Consider the following 13,988-nt stretch of genomic DNA (forward strand, 5'->3'; position numbering starts at 1 on the left):
GTGTGTCTTTCCCCCTCCCTTTCCATTCTCTCTAAAAAAAAAAAATGGAAAAAATAGCCTCAGGTGAGGATTAACAAAAAATAACAAGATTATAGTGAGTTTAAATGAGATAAGGTCTGTAACATACTTATACTAGTGTCTGCATAGTTAGCTGCCAATTCTGGATCTACTAATATTAATCCTAGGCACTTTTCCAAATTCACCTGAGTTCTAAAACATTCACACAAAATAAAAGCTGTATTCTCTCCCTCTCCCTTTTCCAGCCACTTTTGTTTTAGGAAAATATGGCTAAACGTTTAAAACTTTTGTCCCCATAGGTCTTTTGTTTTCGTTTTACCAAAATCAAGTCTTTTGTTTTCATTCTTCTCCTCCTGCTCATTTAGCAATATCTAGAAATTTTTACCTTAAATCACTGAAGACTTCTTTACCTATCCTGCCCAAAGTTAACCTGCTACAATTACTTCCTCAAAAGCCTAATGTGCTAATGAAAGGAAAAGCAAAATAACTAGTTACCAGCCCGGCCAGTGTGGCTCACTGGTTGAGAGTCCACCCATACACTAAGAAGTCGCAGGTTCAATTCCCAGGGCACATGTCCGGGTGATGAGCTCAATCCCTGGCGAGGGCCATGCAGGAGGCAACCGATCAATGATTCTCTCTCAGTACTGATGTTTTTATCTCTCTCCCTCTCCCAAATCAATAAAAATATATTTAAAAAATTTTTTTAAAAGTTGCCAGAGATTAGAGTTGTAATAATCACTGAAAAGTTTGAAAGATATGCATCAATTTTGCAATATCCTCTTATAAGCCTCTAAGAATCAAGAACAGTGCCCCAAATATCCTAGTTACCTTAAAAAACCCATTAAGAAACTACCATCTACCAATTTATGTTAAAGGTTATATAATTAATTTCCTACATTACCTTTTGAAATACAACATTAAAATTTGGGTAATTAAATCCATACTTTAAAACACAATTGTATTAAAGTAACAGTATATTATACTAATTTTCAAATCACTTTTTTTAAATCCTCACCCAAGGATATTTTTTTCATTTTTAGAGAGTGGAAGGGGAAGGGAGACAGAGTCAGAGACATTGACTGGTTGCTCCCCCCATGCTGGGGATCAAACCTGCGGCCCATCACCAGGAATTGAACCGGTGACGCTTCAGTTCGTGGTTCAACACTCTAACCACTGAGCACCCCGGCCAGGGCTCAAATCACTTTATTATAGTATTTAAGCAATACTCCTTGTTCTAAAATTCCAGAACACTGGAACAAATTCACATTTGTCTAGCATTTACTGAACAAACATGTATTAGGTATCTACACAGGTTAGGAACTAGACAAACAAAGCAAAGCTCAGAGAGGCAAATACCTAACCAAAGCAGAAAAAGTAGAATAACTAAAATAATATCCTTTTCTTACACATCACTTTTCCATCTATTTGGCAACTGTATGAGTCCAATGTTATATTCTCTTATGTCTTCCCTTTACTTTCATCTACCCTCCCTTCCAGTTAGGCTCCCTTAAGGAGGACTTCAGCACTTGTTCATTGTCTTCTTCACTATTCCTACCATCACCTTGCATAATTTCACTCCTGCGGACTTCTGACCTACCATACCAGCACAGTTCCTTGACCTTTGTGAATGAGCGATCTCATCCACTTTAGATATTAGCAATCTTTTTTCAAAGCTTCTGACTTGGAACTTAATACCTGGAATAGTGTGACCCACTATGAAAATAAACCTCAGTATATCATTTTATAACATAACTAATTCCTGATGTTATCAATTTAATGCCTAGTATCTCTATTACCAACACTTTGTTGAGTCTTTCCCTTCTTTTGTTTTTTTTTTTGGGGGGGTGGGGGGGTTAATCCTTACCCGAGGATATTTTCTCCATTGATTTTAGAGACAGTGGAAGGGAGGGGGCATGGAGAGAAAAACATCTATGTGAGAGACACATCAATTGATTGCCTTCTGCACGTACCCCAACCGAGGCTGGGGATTGAATCTGTAACCCAGGTAGTACATGCCCCTGACTAGAAATTAAATCGATTTCTAGTATGGCTCAAGTGTGCGGGCCAAGGAACTATACTGGCCAGGGTTTCCATTCTTCTTAAGTCATTATCCCCATTGTGACTTCACTTCCATATCAAACTCAAAACCCAAAATGCATCAGTTCAAATACTCTCTAGTGAGTATGCTTAACATTTCACTCTTTTTTTACCACAACCATTCTGTAAACCCTTCACTCTTCATCAATATAATTACCCACTGTCTGCTCCTTTATTTTCATTGCTGAGCAATGTTGTAGAAAACCTTTAAAAAAATCAACATAGCAACTTCTTAAGTGCATACTTTCATTAAATACATACTTCTGTTTTTTAACTAAGGGATTTGTTGCAAAATAAGTCCTACCAAATTAATTAAATTAGAAATTCAGTTTACTAGACTCATTTTAAATGCTACATAAACACAAGCGGCTAAAGGCTATCATAATAGAAAGTGGAGATTACAAGACATTTCCATCAATGCAAAAAGCTTTATTAGATAGTGCTGCTCTACACATTCTACGGCAGGCCTGCTCAGCCACTATTTCAGCTCACATAACCTCTATTTTCCCACTGACACTACCTATTGCCATCTTTGTGACTTCATGAATCTTACAAGCTGCAGCATTAACATGAAACAATAGGCTGGTACCAAAGTGATCAATAAGAGCAATGGCATCAAATCTATCTCTTACCATCACTTGAGACCAAAGGATTTAGTTGACCCTAATCATTTGGGTCCTGGCCCACTTTGAATCCCAATACTGTCATTAAAGAAAAGTGTTAGAAAGAGAGGTGTACTTTGGTTCCTTTCAGATTTTACCACTTGTTAAAGATGGAACTTATCACTTCTCAGCCTTTTGGCTAAGATCGAGTGTAGTATATGTTATTAGTTTAATATCTGATACGTCCTCTATCTGAGGACAATTATTTTACATGGATTTCTGGAACTAGGAGATGGAACAGAAGTTTGCTCCATCCATTCCACACATCGACCTGGTATTACAGTACTTCCAGGATCAGTGCACCAAAAAAATAAAACAACAAAAACAAAAGCAAAAAGAAATAGAACTCATTAATGCACTTGTATCTCACCTATTGATAGACCAGCGGTTCTCAACCTGTGGGTTGTGACCCCTTTGGTGGTCGAACGACCCTTTCACAGGGGTCGCCTGAGACCATCCTGCATATCAGATATTTACATTACGATTCACAACAGTAGCAACATTACAGTTATGAAGTAGCAACGAAAATAATTTTATGGTTGGGTCACATCATGAGGAACTGTATTTAAAGGGCCAGAAGGTTGAGAACCACTGTGCTAGACTATAGCATGACAGCAGCTGGACATAAAAATCTACCAAACTACTCAGGCTCATTTTAATGCAACTATTAATAATAGTGTTGTTTTTTTCTAAATTATCTATTATAACCCTGGCCGGTGTGGCTAGGTTGGTTGGGTGTTGTCCAGTGCATAAGAGGTTGCTGGTTGATTGCCCAGTCAGGGCATATACCTGGTTGCAGGCTTGATCCCTGGTAGGAGGTGTGCAGTGGCAGCCGATCGATGTTTCACTCTCACATCAATGTTTCCCTTTCTCCCTCTGCCTTCCTCTTTCTCTAAAATAATAAATAAAAAAGCTTAAAAAAAACTATTACAAGTGCCAAATCAAAAAAAGGTTACTGGAAAACAGACATAAACTAGTGCTATCCTAGGCAAAAGCAGGATAAACCAGTATGCTTTAAAAAGATAACAGGAACTACTACATTTTGGACCTTTAAATTATAAAATCTAAAGGAAAAAATTGACAAATAGCATGACTTAGGGTAAACAGTAGTAGGGAATAGATTTATATGCCTATATCATAACCACTAAAAATGGCTTAATTTTCCCAAGAAAAATTTTTGCCATATAGCTGCGTAGTTTACAGAAAAAAAGAAAGACAAAGAAATGAAAAGAGAAAAAGAAAACAACGAAGCCATATGATCCAGGAAGAGCAATGTGTAAGGAGACCCTGGATTTTAATCCAACCTTTTCTGAAGTGAAGGAACACTTAGTCAAACTAGACTTAATAAAAGGAAGCTATTGCCATCTAACTACCAGCCCTATCTCTCTCACAAAGAAATGCTTTGCAAAACAAAATGAATTGTTCTTGTACCTCACAGAAACTTTTTAAGGACATGAATGCCATCTCAGGTCCTCTGCTGATGAGTTAATAATTCCAAGATTCTAAGGGGACATCTGTAATACTTTCAACAATAAAGATAAATTAACAAAAATAATAATTCCAAGATTCTTATGACTAGCAATAATCAGTAAATGAATATGAATATGCAGAGCACAAGTATTTATCAAACAGCTGTTCTACCTTGAAATAGTACTTTGCAGCAGTAAAAAATGAAGTCAGATATAAAAGTATTAGATACAAAAAGGCATATAAAATATTGAAAAGGAAAAACTATGGGCTTATCTGTGGTTATGAGTCTATATGTGTGTTTTAACAGATGAAATCAACAACTTAATTATGATGCCCGAAAGGTGATTCCCTATATATGATTCTAACAATCTACATTCATTGAGGACTATGAAGAGACTAATAACCAAAATCCTAACACTGAAAAGAATACACAAGTAGAAATGTTTTTCGCATTCTTGTTTTCACTACACAATTTGATACGAAAAATACATATTAGCAACACTGCCTTTGTGACACAAGGAAAAAATCCAAAAGTAACAAGAAATTAAATATAAAAACACACTGCATGCTGTGGGCACACTTATGGTAAAATTTCCTCAATTTTACTTTCAAGTTCTAAAAACTGAGTAAGCTCTACTGTGTATACAGTATTTCCCTCATTTAAGGAGTAGCAAACCTCACAAAATAATGAATGAATACAAATTACAATCTAGGTAGAGAGTCAAGTAAAAGCAAGTACATTTCAGCATTGTGTAATTAAAGCTTCAGGCCAATGTTGCAAACTCACTCAATAAAAGAGCCTATAAAACTTTACCCCAGCTTGCAAAACCTTAAATCCTTTTCCATGTTTAGCAATAGTTAGGCAGAAATGCACTATTTGTCAGAAAGCCAATGAACTACACAGTGACAAGGTAACCAGAAATATCCAATGGGTTTTGTAAAAATAAACATGTCTCTATTACTTTCCCTTGGTGAATGCATGAGATGGGTATGAGTGGGGAAAGGAATTAGATTTATTTTATAAAACTAGCCTATCCACAATGCAATACCCTTTCATTCACCAGGATAGCTAAATTAATGAGACAATATTAAGCAAATGTTGCAGAGTAGTTGGAACAAATGGAACTCTAATTCACCATTCCCTACTAATGAGACTACATAAATTGGTACAACCACTTTGGAAAGTACTGGATAATATATACTAAAACTAAATATAAACACACCCTACGGCCCAACAATTCCACTACAAGTTACATGTCCTAAAGAAATGTATACATATGCACCAAAAGATATGTACAAGAATATTCAATAGGGGCACTATAATTTGTGGCTCCAAACTGGAAACCTAGATGTTCATTAGCAGTAGAACGGATAAAATATAGTATATACAGTCATATAATGAAATAGAATGCTACAGAACTACGAGGATGAATAAGCTGCAACTACACACTACATGCATGGATAACATCAAAATAAATGTTTATGGTAAGAAACCAGATACAAGTGTGTACATGGTGTATGGGACTGTGTGCATGTCTTTGAATGTACGTTATACTTCAATAAAAGTTTACTTAAAATTAAAAAGCAAACAAGTACTTAATAAATAAATAGGCAATCTTTATGCCAAGATAGATATCTATATATAATAAAGAGGGAATACGCTAATTGACCCTCACTCTGTTGCAAAGATGGCAGCACCCACAGCCAATAAGGAGGGAATATGCTAATTGACTGTCACGCCCTCAAAGATGGTGGCACTCACAGCCACAAGATGGCAGCGCCCAGTTCCCACAGCCTGCCTCCAGAGACCCCCAGCCCCCTCAACCCCCAGCCAACCAGAGCCAGCCTGAGGCACAGGCAAGCCTCGGATGGCAGCTACCCAGCCACCCAGTGCCACCTGAGGCTCAAGTAACCAGGGCCGGCCGAGGCTTGTGCTGCCGGCAGTGGCAGCAGCAGAGGTGTGATGAGGCATCTCCTTCCCCTGATCATCGGGTCACCTCCCGCCCCTGAGGGCTCCCGGACTGTGAGAGGAGGCAGGCCGGGCTAAGGGACCACCACTCCAGTGCATCAATTTTCATGCACTGGGCCTCTAGTCTATATATAAAAACCTAAGCAACCGAATGACCGAAAGACCGAAAGACCGGTTGACAGGTTACTATGACGCGCACTGACCACCGGGGAAAGATGCTCAACGCAGGGGTTCGGGTTCCCTCCTGTGTGGATTGGGCCTGCAGGGATCGGGCCGAAACCAGCTATCTGACATCCCCCAAGAGGGTGCAGGCCAAGAGACCCCACCGGTGCACAAATCCATGCACTGGGCCTCTAGTTCATAATAAAAATCGTGCTCCCAATGCCGTGTTCCCACCATCCTAAATTTAGGAAAGAACACTTTTTTTAATCTCCCCTCATGCTAATTTAAAACATTTTTATATTAAACAAAGAATGCTATATTAAGGTAATAGAATCTAAGAGTCAAATCCTCTTTAGGAGAAAACACTAATTTGAAAAAATTTTAACACCTAAATACTCTCTCTCCACCACTAACTACCTTGATCACATTTGACCTTCACTTTCCTTCCATCTGTTAAGGTTATTCTTTTCTGCCACTTATTTAGTAGTGACATTTGAAAAGTAATGACCTACCCTAAGAGGGTAATTATGAGGATAAAAAAAAAACTGTGTAGCCTTGGCCGAGTAGCTCATTGTCCCTATATGCCAAGGCTGTGGGTTCGATATCCATCAGGGCACATACAGGAATCAACCAGTGAATACATAAATGAGTGGAACGACTCTCTCTCTCTCTCTAAAATCAATTAATAAAAAAAAATGTTTTAAAGAATATGTATATAAAGATTTCAGCACTATGCCTAAGCACTCAATGATTAGATGGATTAATAATCCCCAAATAGTAAATCTTCCAATTCTATTTCTAATTCATCACTGTAGACACAAAGCCTGGCATTTAATAGTTGGGTCAATAACTATTTGTGGAGTAAATGAACGATGTGAGCTCAAAACAGGAGAAAAACAAGGCAAAAGTGGGAATAAGAAAAAAAAGCAAGTTCAAAAGGTCACAACCTATTTTTGTTATCAGGGTATATAACAAGATTTTTAAATCTCAAGATAAAACAAGAAAATCATCCTATCTAATAAAAGAGAAACATGGTAATTAGCGTACGACTGCTACCCTTCCCTTTGGCTAATCAGGGCGATATGCAAATTAACTGCCAGCCAAGATGGCGGCCGGCAGCCAGGCAGCTGGAAGCTAACATGAGGCTTCCTTGCTTCAGTGATGGAGGACTCCAACGTTTCCTGCCTGCCTTGCCAGGTCTGAGCCTGCAGTTTGAAACACTGTAACAAATATAGAAGCTAAACAAAACCCCAGAAACCTGCTTTCAGCAAGCCGGGATCTCAGAGCTGGAGTTATACATTGTTTCGATTATACAACCCAAACAAACCAGATACCTGCTTTCAGCAGCAGAGGCCTCAGAGCTGGAGCCAGAGCTAACGCTGGCCCAGAATAAAAAAGAAAAAAAGAAAAAAAGGAGCAGTTGGGAGCTTCAGCCCTCAGCCCCTCACCCAGATTGGCCAGGCACCCCAGTGGGGACCTCAGCCCTGAAGGGTGTGTGGCCAGCTGCAAACAGCCATCATCCCCTCACCCAGGCTGGCCAGGCACCCCAGTGGGGACCCCCACCCTGATCCAGGACACCCTTCAGGGCAAAACAGCCAGACCCACCCATGCACCAGGCCTCTATCCTATATAGTAAAAGGGTAATATGCCTCCCAACACCGGGATCAGCGGAGCCACGAGGCCTCCCAGCACCGGGATCAGCGGAGCCACGAGGCCTCCCGGCACCGGGATCAGCGTGACAGGGGGCAGCGCCCAAACCTCCCTATCCACCCTGCTCTGTTCGTGACAGGGGAAGGCGCCCCAACCTCCTGATCAGCCCTGCTCTGTGCCTGATACGGTGGAGCTCCCCAAGCCCCTGATCGCCCTGCGGCTCTGTGTGTGACAGGGTGCGGCGCCCCAACCCCCTGATCGGCCCTGCTCTATGTGTGACAGGATGCGCACCACCCCCACACACACACAGGCCCTGCTCTGTGTGTGACAGGGTAGAGCCATAACCTCCCCATCGGCCCTGCCCTGAGTGTGAGAGTGGCAGCACCCCAACCCCCTGATCGGCCCTGCTCTGTGGGTGATAGAGGGAGGCACCCCAACCCCCTGATCCGCCCTGCTCTGTGCATGACAGGGGGCGGTGCCCCAACTCTCCTATGGGCCCTACTCTGTGAGTGACAGGGGGAGTTCCTCAACCCCCTGATGGGCCCTGCTCTGTGCATGACAGGGGGCAGCGCCCCAACCCCCAGATTGGCCCTGCTCTGTGCGTGACAGGGGGTGGCGCCGCAACCTCCCCATCAACCCTGCCTTGAGTGTGACAGGGGGCGGTGCCCCAATCCCCCAATCGGCCCTACCCTGAGCGTGACTGAGGGTGGCATCGCAACCTCCTGATCCGCTCTGCTCTGTGCATGACGGGGCGGCGCCCCAACTCCCCAATCAGCCCTGCTCTGAGCCCGACCAGGGACTGCACCTAGGGATTGGGCCTGCCCTCTGCCACCCGGGAGCAGGCCTAAGCCAGCAGGGCGTTATCTCCCAAGGGGTCCCAGTCTGCGAGAGGGCACAAGCCAGGCTGAGGGAACCCCCCCCCCCCCCCGTTCCTCCCGAGTGCACAAATTTTTGTGCACCGGGCCTCTAGTATACATATAAAACCATTAAAATAAACAAAAACTGCCTCAGTATTACTTTTCTTCCATATACTTCACAATGGAGAAGTGGCATGTTTTAACTAAAATTAAAACATGTTTCTTTAATATTGAAACCCTTTAAAATATTTCTGAATGAATTCTTTATGAAGTTGACAGGAATCATAAGTATATTGCAGTTATTTTTAAGACATTCATCACAGCACTTCAATATTCTGACTAAATATGTCACAACAGAGATGAAAGAAAAGCAGGTTTCAGCTGAACCTTCCTAAGTATTTTTTATGAAAATAGAAATGCAATTTAGATATCAAAATTGTCAAGACTGCAATCTTACATTAGTTTTCAAAGACAAATGAAATACTTTAATATTAATTTTGTGCACAAAATATCAATTAATGATTTGATAAGGCCCTTTTCCCCTCCACTTTAAGCACATCATCTGCTGATATATCTTAGATCAGACATAGCATTACTGTTTTTCATTAACCAACATTTAGACAAAGCACTAAACTATGTGGAAAACAATACTCTAACTGTAAATATAACTCATTCAGGTCTTAGACCAGCTTGAGATAGACACTGTTGTCATTTCCATTTTACAGATGAGTACATTGAGATAGAAATGCTAAGTAACTTGCCTAAAGTAACAAAACTAAAGCTTTAAATAGTAGACGAAATAAATAAATAAATAAATAAATGGTAGACCGGTACACACTCTTAGCCTCTATGCTATGCTGTCTGGAGAGCTCTGAAATAAAGCAGAACAAAATTTATTCTGACTTGATGTTGGGAGGTTAGCTATTTTGATGACCTTGGGTGATAACCATAAAACGATGCAGCACTAATGCTACATTTCATTAATTCTAAGAAACCCATTTTATGTTCCATATTTTAACATTTCTGAAATTGATGGCATTTTACAATTGTAATTGATAGTGCCCTCTCTCTTTGGGGTACATAAAATAATGGAGCATATGGTAACTAGTGACAAGTACCATTGAAAATTTATATTATCTACAACTCATGGGTTAGTAATAAGAAGTAAATGAAATAAAATAAAACTAAGGTACTTGATACTGTCTGGTATAAGTGCCTAAAAAAGGGTAGTTCATCCCTACCAAAATGACCTATGAGGAAATTCTATTAAAGCTATTTTTACACTAGAGTAAGTTGTTACTCAGGTCCATGTTTAAATAATCCTGGTTATATTCTGATAGGAAAAAAAAATACTGGTTTCATTACACAATTTGATGAAGAAAAAAATTTTTTATAAAGGACTTGGGACTTGGGAGAAGGCAGATAGATGAAAGGACAATGGAAATAAAATACCAAAAATAAATAAATAAATAATAATCGACAGTGAAGCATAAATCAAGATACCCCAAAATACCACTTGATTCAAGCCAGTTCTCAAATGCGATTGATAAAATATTTACATGAAAGAATGTTTTCAAAAATACACTTGGAATACAATCAGAAATGACCAAATCTATTTAGTGAGTGCCTATATCCCACTTGTGCTTCTCTAGCAAAACTAGACATAATTGAACTGCCATGTCAAATAACTGGTTAATAAAGGTTCAAACCGATCCTAAGAGTTACCAACAAAAAAGAAATTTAACTAAATAAAATCCAATTTAGCCCGGCCAGTGTTGCTCAGTGGTTGAGTGTCGATCTATGAATCAAGAGGTCATAGTTCGATTCCCAGTTAGGGAACATACCTGGGTTATGGGCTCGATCCCCCCAGCTGATCAATGATTCTCTCTCATCATTGATATTTCTCTCTCCCTCTTCCTTCCTCTCAATAAAAATTTTTAAAAATTAAATTAAATTTATTTACATATTTGATAGGTTTTTGTGTTATTTGCCTTGATAATTTCAGGATGAATTTATACTAAATTTTGTGTTTGATTTTGTTTTTGTATTATAGGATGAAAACTATTTACTTTTAGGGGAATTTCCCACCGCAAAACACCAGAAATTGTATCCAAATTACAATTAAAAAAAAAAAAATGCCTTGAGACAACTGCACTCTTTACCTTAAAAATCAATTATTTGAGTGGCAAAGACAATACAGGGAAGGAGGAACACAAGTATATTTTACACAAGAAAAAACTTAAATTTATCTCAGAAACCATACCCAGATCTAGCTGGTTTGTCTTAGCGATAGAGTGTCAGCCTGTGGACTAAAGGGTCCCAGGTTCGATTCTGGTCAAGAGCACATGCCCAGGTTGTGCACTCGATCCCCAGTAGGGGGCGCGCAGGAGGCAGCCAATCAATGATTCTCATCATTGATGTTTCTCTCTCCCTTCTCCCTTCCTCTCTGAAATCAATAAAAATGTATTTAAAAAAAAGAAACCATACCCAAACAGAAAACAATTTTTTCTTACTTAAGACATCTCAAATATTTAAAAAGCACCATCTAGTTTTCAGTTTGACTAAAACCTCTGAAATCTTGCATTACTAATACACAAGTGAAACCCTTCTTTTTTCATTTTGAATTGTTATTTCCAATTATTTTTACTCCTATATCTAATAAAGGGTGAAAGCAAATATGAAAACTCCAAAGAAGTTTGTGCATGTCTGTGTGGAGTATCTTCTAAGCACATTCATATTGCACAGATGAATTATAGTATTCCCAACATACTTTTGCTTCAGATATATAAACAACCTATCCCAACCATACTTGAAGGTAATGCAATTTTATATTTGTAGACAAATTTTTAAATCTGTCTTTACCTATGTAAAGTTCTGTTTCACAACACAATTCAGAATATAATGCTAATAATTATTCTGGAAAAGGGAGCCTATTTTTAAAAACCATAATCTTATATAATAAGAGCCTAATATGCAAATTATACCCTCGGAGTTCTACCACTCGCTATGATGTGTGCTGACCATCGGGGGTAGTGCAGAACATGGTGGGCACCAGTGACACAGTGCTGGCAGCAGGCGGCAATGGAGGCCCCAATGAGACTGGGACCACAGTGGGATGGTGGAGCAGGTGAGCCGGTGGCGCCAGGCCAATGCAGGTGCAAGTGGGGCCCAACTGCCCCACCGATCGCCCTGCAGATGGCAACCAGCATCCATTACAGAGAACAGGCAAATAGCAGTATTAAAATAAGAGGCCCGATGCACAAAAATTTGTGCAAGAGTAGGCCTTCCTTCCCCCGGCTGCCGGCACCAGCTTCCCTCCAGCACCTGAGACCCGGGCTGCCGGCACCGGCTTCTCTCCAGCACCCAGGACCAGGCTGGCTTCCCTCGGGCCACCTGCAGACACCTGGGACCTGGGCTGGCTTCCCGCCGGCCCTGGCTTCGTCAGGAAGGACGTCTGAAATGACATCCAGAATGATGTCCAGTCTAATTAGAATATTACCCTTTTATTATTATAGATTTCTTCTAATTATTTTCCTTTCAATGTACACAAATCTGTGCATTGGGCCACTAGTAATATACAAAATGCATAGAGTTCTTACAGAAGAATTTAGTTATAATTAAAAAACTAAAAACCAGGGAGAAGGCAAGAGTAAAAAAAATATTAAAGCCAGTAAGAACTAATAAAAATAAAATTTGAAAGTTATAATTTTCTTGGTATAAAATTTAAAGACTGCCTTAGCAGATGTTTCTACAATAACACAAAAATGGTATATCTGAAGTTTTGATATAACCTACCCCCTTTTATTTTAAAGCAGATGTCTCCTAGCACTTTTATTTACTGTGTTTTCAAAATCCATTCTACTATCATTTTCCCTAACACACTATTTTTATGAGACTTTGATCTTGCCAATTAAGGTTTTGCCAATTATAGTTTTCTTCAGGAAGTAATCCCTACAGATGAACTGTTTTCTACTATGGTGGAAAAGATAATTCTAAGGATGTTGAGATGTTGCGACAACTAACTAAAATAGCATTTAAGGTATCAAGGGACTATTATGATACTACTAAGCCTCTAAGCACCATCACTGGCCATATATCTGAGGTTTATCAGTCAACTCTTGCCAAGGCCCTCATTTAACTCTCTAAATTGGAGAAAAAGTTATATGCATAAGATTTCTCCCATTTTAAAAAAAAAATCACTGAAGCATAACTGAAATACTATTTAAGTAATATTATTGGTTACTCAATAATTTTATAAGTATAGGTGTAATATATGAAACATAAAGCTAACCAGCAAAAATAAAACACCACCCTAGACAACAAATACCACAACAAAGGCAATCATTAATTTTTGAAGATATTCAAAAGATATCTCCATGTTGGGTGACTACGAGTGGTGATAATATTAATTAAAACAGAAAAGAGGTACAAGTTCAAGAGAAAAACTTTTGAATGGCATGGCCAACCTCACTAATATACCATCCCTATGCTATAGCCACAATTCCTTACATTTGCATGCTTTCAAAATACCTAGAATATAATTTCTTTAAACTCTTCTACCACTGCACTGCTGTCTCTACCTCTCCATTTGTCCTTTGGAAACACTTTGCGGAAGTGTCATTTTCCTTAGAAAACCTTCCCTAATGCACCTTTTCGCTGTGCTTCCTAGGCAACCTGAGTAAACTGCTATGACAGCTCTGATCACACTATAATAACAATATTTAATTGTTCATTGTTCCTTTCTCTGAGGTCTAATGACATTCCTAAAAGTCTAGTATTCAATGCCTGATAAATAGTACTTAAAATATATATTCTGTTTGAATATGTCTTGAATGAGTTGAGATGCATATAAGACTATCCAGATGTTGATAAATAAAAATATGAGTCTGAGCTCAGGAAGGAAGATACAGATGATGCTATAGATTTCAGTGAATTCTAAATTTAGGACTGTTGCTTTAGCAGATTAAAACAAAATTCAGGGAGAAACCAAGATGGCGGCATAGGTTAACGCCGGAGATTGCTGCCTCGAACAACCACTTCAGAGATATAACTAAAGGACAGAACGGACATCATCCAGAACCACAGGAAGGCTGGCTGAGTGGA

The 13,988-nt window shown here is 39.4% G+C and overlaps 1 protein-coding gene and 1 non-coding gene across 2 annotated transcripts in view; one reads left to right on the top strand and one right to left on the bottom strand.

The window, feature by feature from the left end:
• SPOPL (speckle type BTB/POZ protein like) overlaps positions 1–13,988 on the bottom strand; it is a 66,635-nt gene that overhangs the window by 46,013 nt on the left and 6,634 nt on the right. The gene's annotated exons all lie outside the window — the stretch shown is intronic.
• On the top strand, positions 2,897–3,085 carry LOC118662361. Its single transcript, XR_004969735.1, has one exon. It is a non-coding gene; the product is annotated as a U2 spliceosomal RNA (small nuclear RNA).

The sequence above is a fragment of the Myotis myotis genome, unplaced genomic scaffold (genome assembly GCF_014108235.1).
Source record: "Myotis myotis isolate mMyoMyo1 unplaced genomic scaffold, mMyoMyo1.p scaffold_m19_p_8, whole genome shotgun sequence".
Lineage (NCBI taxonomy): Eukaryota > Metazoa > Chordata > Mammalia > Chiroptera > Vespertilionidae > Myotis > Myotis myotis.